Source organism: Rhinopithecus bieti, unplaced genomic scaffold, assembly GCF_001698545.2.
Source record: "Rhinopithecus bieti isolate Rb0 unplaced genomic scaffold, ASM169854v2 scaffold_10612, whole genome shotgun sequence".
Classification (NCBI taxonomy): Eukaryota; Metazoa; Chordata; class Mammalia; order Primates; family Cercopithecidae; genus Rhinopithecus; species Rhinopithecus bieti.
This window is the reverse complement of record NW_016806990.1, coordinates 2922632-2929645: the sequence shown is the minus strand read 5'-3', so window position 1 is coordinate 2929645 and position 7014 is coordinate 2922632. Positions and strand designations below refer to the sequence as shown.

General features: G+C 37.5%; 1 long non-coding RNA gene across 1 annotated transcript; it reads left to right on the top strand.

The window, feature by feature from the left end:
* Window positions 1-18: 18 nt before the first annotated feature.
* On the top strand, window positions 19-3699 carry LOC108534329 (uncharacterized). The gene is made up of 2 exons (XR_001886941.1): window positions 19-1897; window positions 3074-3699. It is a non-coding gene; the product is annotated as an uncharacterized LOC108534329 (long non-coding RNA).
* The last annotated feature ends 3315 nt before the right edge of the window (window positions 3700-7014 follow it).

Here is a 7014-nt window from a genome sequence, read left to right as displayed (position 1 = left end):
TTCTTTGGCTTATGGCCTTTCTTTAGAATGCTAAAGAAACTTATTTTTGGTCTTAATTTCTTATTTTGATGGTTTAATTTTAAAATCAATCATATACATTTATCAGAACAGTAACCCTTAAATGCATTAAAAGAACTTTCTATAAAATTATGATGAGATGAAGACCTCCAAAGAAAGTACTACCTTTATATTCTTCTAACCTATAACTGAAAATTTCCATTTTGTTGCATTTCAAGTATGAGAGGTATACTTTAAATAAGCTTTTTAGCTTATTTATACATTTTCTAGGACACCAACCAGATTAGCTTCCCTTTTCACCAGTAAGCACTATGCCTCTGCTCTGTGCAGGGTCTTTGCTAGGTCCTATAGAAAAAGCAGTTGCATTTGTTCCTCTGCTCTGTGCAGGGTCTTTGCTAGGTCCTATAGAAAAAGCAGTTGCATTTGTTCTGCTTTGGAGGAGTGTACAGCCTAGTGAGAGGAACAGATGAGTCAGTGTGTCACCTGTGTCATTTGCCAAAACTCTAAGGTACAGCCTTTGCCTTAGAGGTGCAGGCAGGAGTTTTTCTTTCTCACGTAAAAGAAAGCCAGAGTTGGCAATAATCATAGCTAATGTGTACATAGCCCTAGTATGTACCAGGCACCATTATTTTAATCTCACAACAGTCCTATAAATTAGGCATTATGATTGTTCCATTTTGCAGATGGATAAACTGAGGTACAGGGAGGTTAAGTGACTTGTCTCATAGTCAACCAGACCCAGGTTCCAGTGATGGCAGTCTGGCTGCACACCTGTGCTCTTCACTATACATTATACTGCCTCTAAGCTGGTATGGTGACTCCCTGCTCCTGAGAAACCACATGCTTTCTGTCCGCTGTGCCATCTTCATCCTCATGCTATGCAGTAGGATGGAGTAAGAGAAGATGAAAATCCTAAAAGTCATACTCTGAGAAACAGCACTTCTGCTCACGTTTCACCACAGCCTGGACACATGACCAAACCTAGTAGCAGGAGAAGCAGAACATATACCCAGCTTAAAATAGGGGTCCTTTTACTATAGAAATGAAAACAGACATTGGGAATCTGACTCTGGCATGTTTCCAGAACAGCTTCTTCCTTTGGAATTCATTCATTCATGCATAAATTACTAAGTGCCAGGAACTGTAGAGTCTTGGAATATACAGATGAATAAAGCAAGAAACTAAGTAAAGCACATAGTCTAGTGGGAAGACGGCAACTGATGTGCAGTGAGGAGGAAAGGGCTGTCATGGAGATCTATGCAGAGCTCCCCGCTCTGCCTGGGACCAGGGAGGAAGGCTTCCAGCCTTACGGCAGACTTCAAAGTGTAGTACTTCAAAGGACAGAAGAAAGTTAATACAGATGTGTAAAGAAGATTGGAATGATTACTTATAGTCTTATCCAGAGATGACCCCTATTAAGATATGAGTATATCCTTTAGATTACTGTGTTTAAGGAATAACCCCTGACTCTAGCTAATCATAGCTTCCATAGGAAAGCCTTTCTCTAAGACTTACTGTGGCTACATAATACCATGGTCTCCATCAAGTATTTATTACAGTTATACTTTAACATTTAACTGTATTAATTATTTAATGTCTGCTTCCCTACAAGACTAAACTCCATAGTAACAGGGAACATTGACTTTTGTGCATTTGTTTGGTTGGTTGGTTTTTACTTTGCATTGTTACCTTGGCACCTCACACAGATTCTGGCTGTAAGTCAGCTCTGTAAATATTTGCTGAATAAATGATTTCTAAAATATTATCAAGATAATAGGCACATTCTAAACTAATTTGTTGCTCCTACAGTGACAACAGGAAGAAAAGCAATGACCATTGTACTTTCGTTTATATTCTTTGCTAAACCATTCACATTTCAGTAAGTACTTTTTACTCAGTTTTTAGGTACTGGGTTTCACATTTCCTCTTAATCTTAATTTCAACTTTTCTACTTTTCTTTTTTGTAGTAAGTGTATTTATTTTTATATAAATTAATGTGTTTTTTTTTTCCTGTTATGCTTTATAAAGAAACTTTGTCATCTTGATCTCTTAACTATCAGTGTGTCTTCTGCTATTTTGGAAATGTCAGTAGTTTATTATTTTGAATTTATCATTTTTATGCTTAAATTGCCTAACCAGAGTCCAGTGCAAATGTGACCTGTTTCCATTATGAGTGAATGTGAGTGATGTGATTGTTGAGATTAAGGGATTCCGCTTTGCCCTACTGCAAATATATAAATTACGTATTTATAGCACATGCTTTTAAAAAGTATTAGTTTATTTGATGCCTGTTTCCACAAAGGATTTAAGGCAGAGAAGTATTCTGTAAGTTACATCCCAAAGACTTACTTAGCTTGTATTTTTTGTGTGTGCCAAAGTGTTTACTCTCATATTTACTGTCTTTACTGTTTGTTTGACATTAGCATCATTTAAACTTACATTGGTCAAGATTGTGAAGTTTCAAACCAAAATCTTAACAATCTGTAAGTTTAGAGGGAAACATAAAATTAATTTCCATCAATGTATTACAGATTGTTATTTGTCTATAAACTAGTTTTTCTTTCTGTATGTACTAGGTATAATACATATAGTATTATGTCATACATAAATATAATTATAATGATTCCCCTACTTTCTCAGGGATGTTTCTCTTTTTATTCCTTTATATTCTACCCAACTGAGACAACGAGTTGGACAGCTGAGTTTAATTCCCAAAATGGCCTTTGGTAGATATACATATCCAATGCTTTAAGTGTACTCTTCAGACTTTTGGTAGGGGGTTGTACTTTGAATATGCTGTTATCTCCAAAGCTCAAATGAACTATGTCATATAAAATTTTATAAAATATCTTTCTCTATATATACTCAATGTATTAATAAAAGATACAGGATTCTATCTAATCTCATCTAAGAATACTATTTTTATTTCAATAGTAGAATAGCAGAATTTTACTTCACTGAAGAATTATTATGGACAAATTACCAAATTCTGCGGTTAACAGTAGATTGTTATTTTGCTAATTTTAATTTTTTTTTCCTTATTTCTCTCTCTCAGGTATGTATGGTCTGGTTTCTTAGTTGTCCTTGGTATATTTCTCAATGTTTACAGCAAAAATATGGATAAAATAAGACTACCATCACTGTGTGATTTGATAAACAAATCAGTGGAAGCAAGAAAGTCAAGGACACTGGCACAAACTGTATAGACAGTGATTTGTCCTATTTAAAATAGAATTTTAAGGGAACAATCAATTAACTTTCCAAAGGGACTGATAAAAACCAAAGGATCTGGAGGCATTGCTATCCCGTTTGTGGAGAGATTCCATATGAAGCTGTTTTGTAGCGTCAGCCTTGTCTTCAGAGTACTTGTTTGACTGACTTCCAAAGCAATCAAGACAGCCACATCTAGCACGCTTTACAATAAAATGTCAATATGAAGGACTGTAATTCCTAGCATTTTATTGAGAATTTCACTGGAAATGGACCACGTGTTGCAAGACTAACTGGTTATAATTATGACATATCAAAGAAATCGATATGTAATAGCAGATTGTTTTATATTCATTCCATTTTGATGGTGTTATTTAAATTGGTTCTCTGTTATAAGAGTAAAGTGATGAGTTGAAGTCTGGAGAGAATAACATTCATTATAAATAAAATTATTCTGTGATCTTTTTTCAAGATGTGTTAATAGAATTTTGTTATAAAGAGAGACATGGAAGTTGGAGTAAGGCTTAACATGAACTTTAAAACTTGAGTTTTGTCTCATGTAAAATTTTTTTTTTTTTTTTTTTTTTGAGACAGAGTCTGGCTCTGTGGCCCGGGCTGCAGTGCAGTGGCCAGATCTCAGCTCACTGCAAGCTCCGCCTCCTGGGTTTACGCCATTCTCCTGCCTCAGGCTCCCAAGTAGCTGGGACTACAGGCGCCCGCCACCTCGCCCGGCTAGTTTTTTGTATTTTAGTAGAGACGGGGTTTCACCGGGTTAGCCAGTATGGTCTCGATCTCCTGACCTCGTGATCCGCCCGTCTCGGCCTCCCAAAGTGCTGGGATTACAGGCTTGAGCCACTGCGCCCGGCCTAAAATTATTCTTTAGAGCAGGAGCTCCCAACCCCCCAGGCCGTGGACTGGTACTGGTCCGTGGCCTGTTAGGAAGCAGACTGCACAGCAGAAGGTGAGAAGCTGACAAGTTAGCATTACCATCTGAGCTCCACCTCCTGTCAGACCAGTGGCAGCGTTAGATTCTCATAGTAGCATGAACCCTGTGAGGAACTGCATATGCGAGGGGTTTGGGTTGTACGCTCCTTATGAGAATCTAATGCCTGATAATCTGAAGTGGAACAGTTTCATAGTTTTATCCTGAAACCATCCCCTGCCCCAGTCCATGGGAAAATTGTCTTCCACGAAACTGGTCCCTGCTGCCAGAAGGGTTGGGGACCACTGTTTTAGAGAAGACATGCTTTAAGTTTTATGTAGAATATAGGCAAGGTAGTAAAAACAGACATCATTCTGCATCGTGGAAGTATGTATCATAAGAAAAATTTGCTACAGTTTGCCCAAGTAATACCAAAGGATTCATGATGGGATGTTTTTTAATTGAAGAAAAAGTAATTGATGTCTCAATATTATAGTAAAATAATTATAAAATTATCCTAGTTTTTTCCATAAAAGTGAGATTTAGTTTGGAAGTTTGAGGACAAAATAGAATAAATTTAAGAAACACAAGTAGAGTTAGCAAATTGGGACAATATTTTCTCCCTTAGCACATTCAGGCCGCTATGTAAAATACCGTAGATGGGCAGCTTGTACACAGTGGAAATTTATTTCCCACAGTTCTGATGTCTGGAAGTCCAAGTTGGAGGTTCTGGCAGATTTGGTGAGGGCCTGCTTTCTGGTTCATAGGAGGAGGCTTCTTCTTATGTCCTTATATGATGAAGGGCCAAACAGGCTCCCTTGGGTGCTAATCCCATTTTCAAGGACTCTGCCCTCATGACCTGATCACCTCCCAAAAGGCCCCACCACTTAATACAATCACTTTGGGAGTTAGGATTTCAACATATGAATTTCAGGGGGACACAAATATTCAGACCATAGCAATGTTGCATGGATAGTTTTGAGTCTAAATTCAAAGATTTGGGCATTTATTTTTAGCAGTGATTTTTAGAATTGCTTCTATTGTATTTTTTTTTAATTCTGTTATTCTTCATTTTCAATATAAATAATATTGGTTTAAAAAGCTTAGTGCTCTTGGGGACACTGTTTTTGTTTTGTGAGTATAATATACTTGGAATAGTTACTCTCATTCTTAAAATTCTGTTGTATTCTGATGGCTGCTTTAACCTGTTATGTGCATATGCAGGTACAACAGAGCCTGTATCATGGAGGGGTCCAGCATGAGGAATTCTGACTGGTTTTCATTTGCCCATTTACTAAAATACAGTTGTTGTTTTTTCCCTAGTGGTAATCATTTTAAATTTTTCCTGTCTTAAGATAGAAGGGGTCTTAATGCATATTTCATTATGCTGCCTTAAACTTTTAAGAAGAAAGGGTCTGTGCTTGAAAAAAAAACCTTATCAGCTTTCTCAGATCTTTGATAAAATATAAATTTGACTTATCAAAGCATTATTTTGCCTCTATACTTCCCTAATATTTTACCTCTATCTCCCTATTATCAACATCATTCCACCCTTCAATTTTAAACAATTTAGCATTGTTTAAAAATCACTACTTGCCAGTCTTACCCTTTCAACTCCATTTCTTCTGTCATTTGCCATTAGATGGAAGTAAACTTCACCTCACTAATTTGTAATGAATAGTCTGAAATATGGAATGATTTCTGTAGTAAAGGAAATCAACATTTGAAAGTATACTGAGAGTGGAGGCCTTGTGAATGGGATTAGTGCCTTTATAAAAGAGACCGCAGAGAGCTCTCTTGCCCTCTTCACACCATGTGATGAGAAGAGAGCCCTCACCTGAACATAACCATGATGGCACCCTGGTCTTGGACTTCCGGTCTCCAGAACTGAGAAATAAGTTTCTGTTGTCTTAGACCCCCAGCCCATGGTGCTTTCTTGTATCAACCTGAGCAGCCCCAAACTAAGACAACACATAAGAAAGCATTTCTAAGTAAAGAATTTGTGAGATCATTTGTTTGAGACATTACAATATAGGTAGATGTGTTTGTTTTAAGCAGTATGTAGATAGAAACTATTTCTTCAGCTGTGTTTACATTAGGTGCCTGTCAGTAGGTACTCAGTAAATACCGGTCATGCAAGACTAATCAAAGAACAAGCACCAGTAGATCAAAAATATTCTGGAGAAATGATGTTCTAAATTCTACCATATCGTATTTTATTTTATGGCATAATATTCAGTGCAACAACAACAACAACAAAAACAGAAACTGGCCAGCTTCTGTGGATCACTATGTTAAGACTGACCTAGAGGTAAGCCAGCCAAGCCAGAATTCTCAGTACAACCATGTTGCATAACAAGGAGTTTGGCTGACCATTGTCCCTAGTTCTTGGGAGGGAGCCTATAAGTCCTTGGCATTTTCCACTTGATAGGAGTGTGGTTATTCATGGTTGGTCCCTAGATAGTTCCAGTGTTGGGGCTGGCCATGCTGAAAAGACTAAGGATGTGACTGTGGGGTTGGGGCTTTGAGCCATGTCATATCTGCCCAACATTCAGGGATGGAAGGGAAACTGAAGATTAAGTTTAGTCACATGGACAATGATTTAATCAGTCAGTCCTATGGGCTACATAGTGAAACTCCAGTAGAAACTGTACACTGAGGTTGGAAGAGCTTCCCTGGTTCATGATACACATGGGTGTTCCAGGAGGGTGATGTGTCTCTTCAGGACACAAAAGCTTACTGTTTGCAAGCCTCCCGGACCTTGCCCTATGGATCTCTTCTTTTGGCTGGTCCTGGTTTGTATTCTTTATAATAAAATTGAAATGTAAAGTACAATGCTTTCATGAGTTTTGTAAGGCATTCTC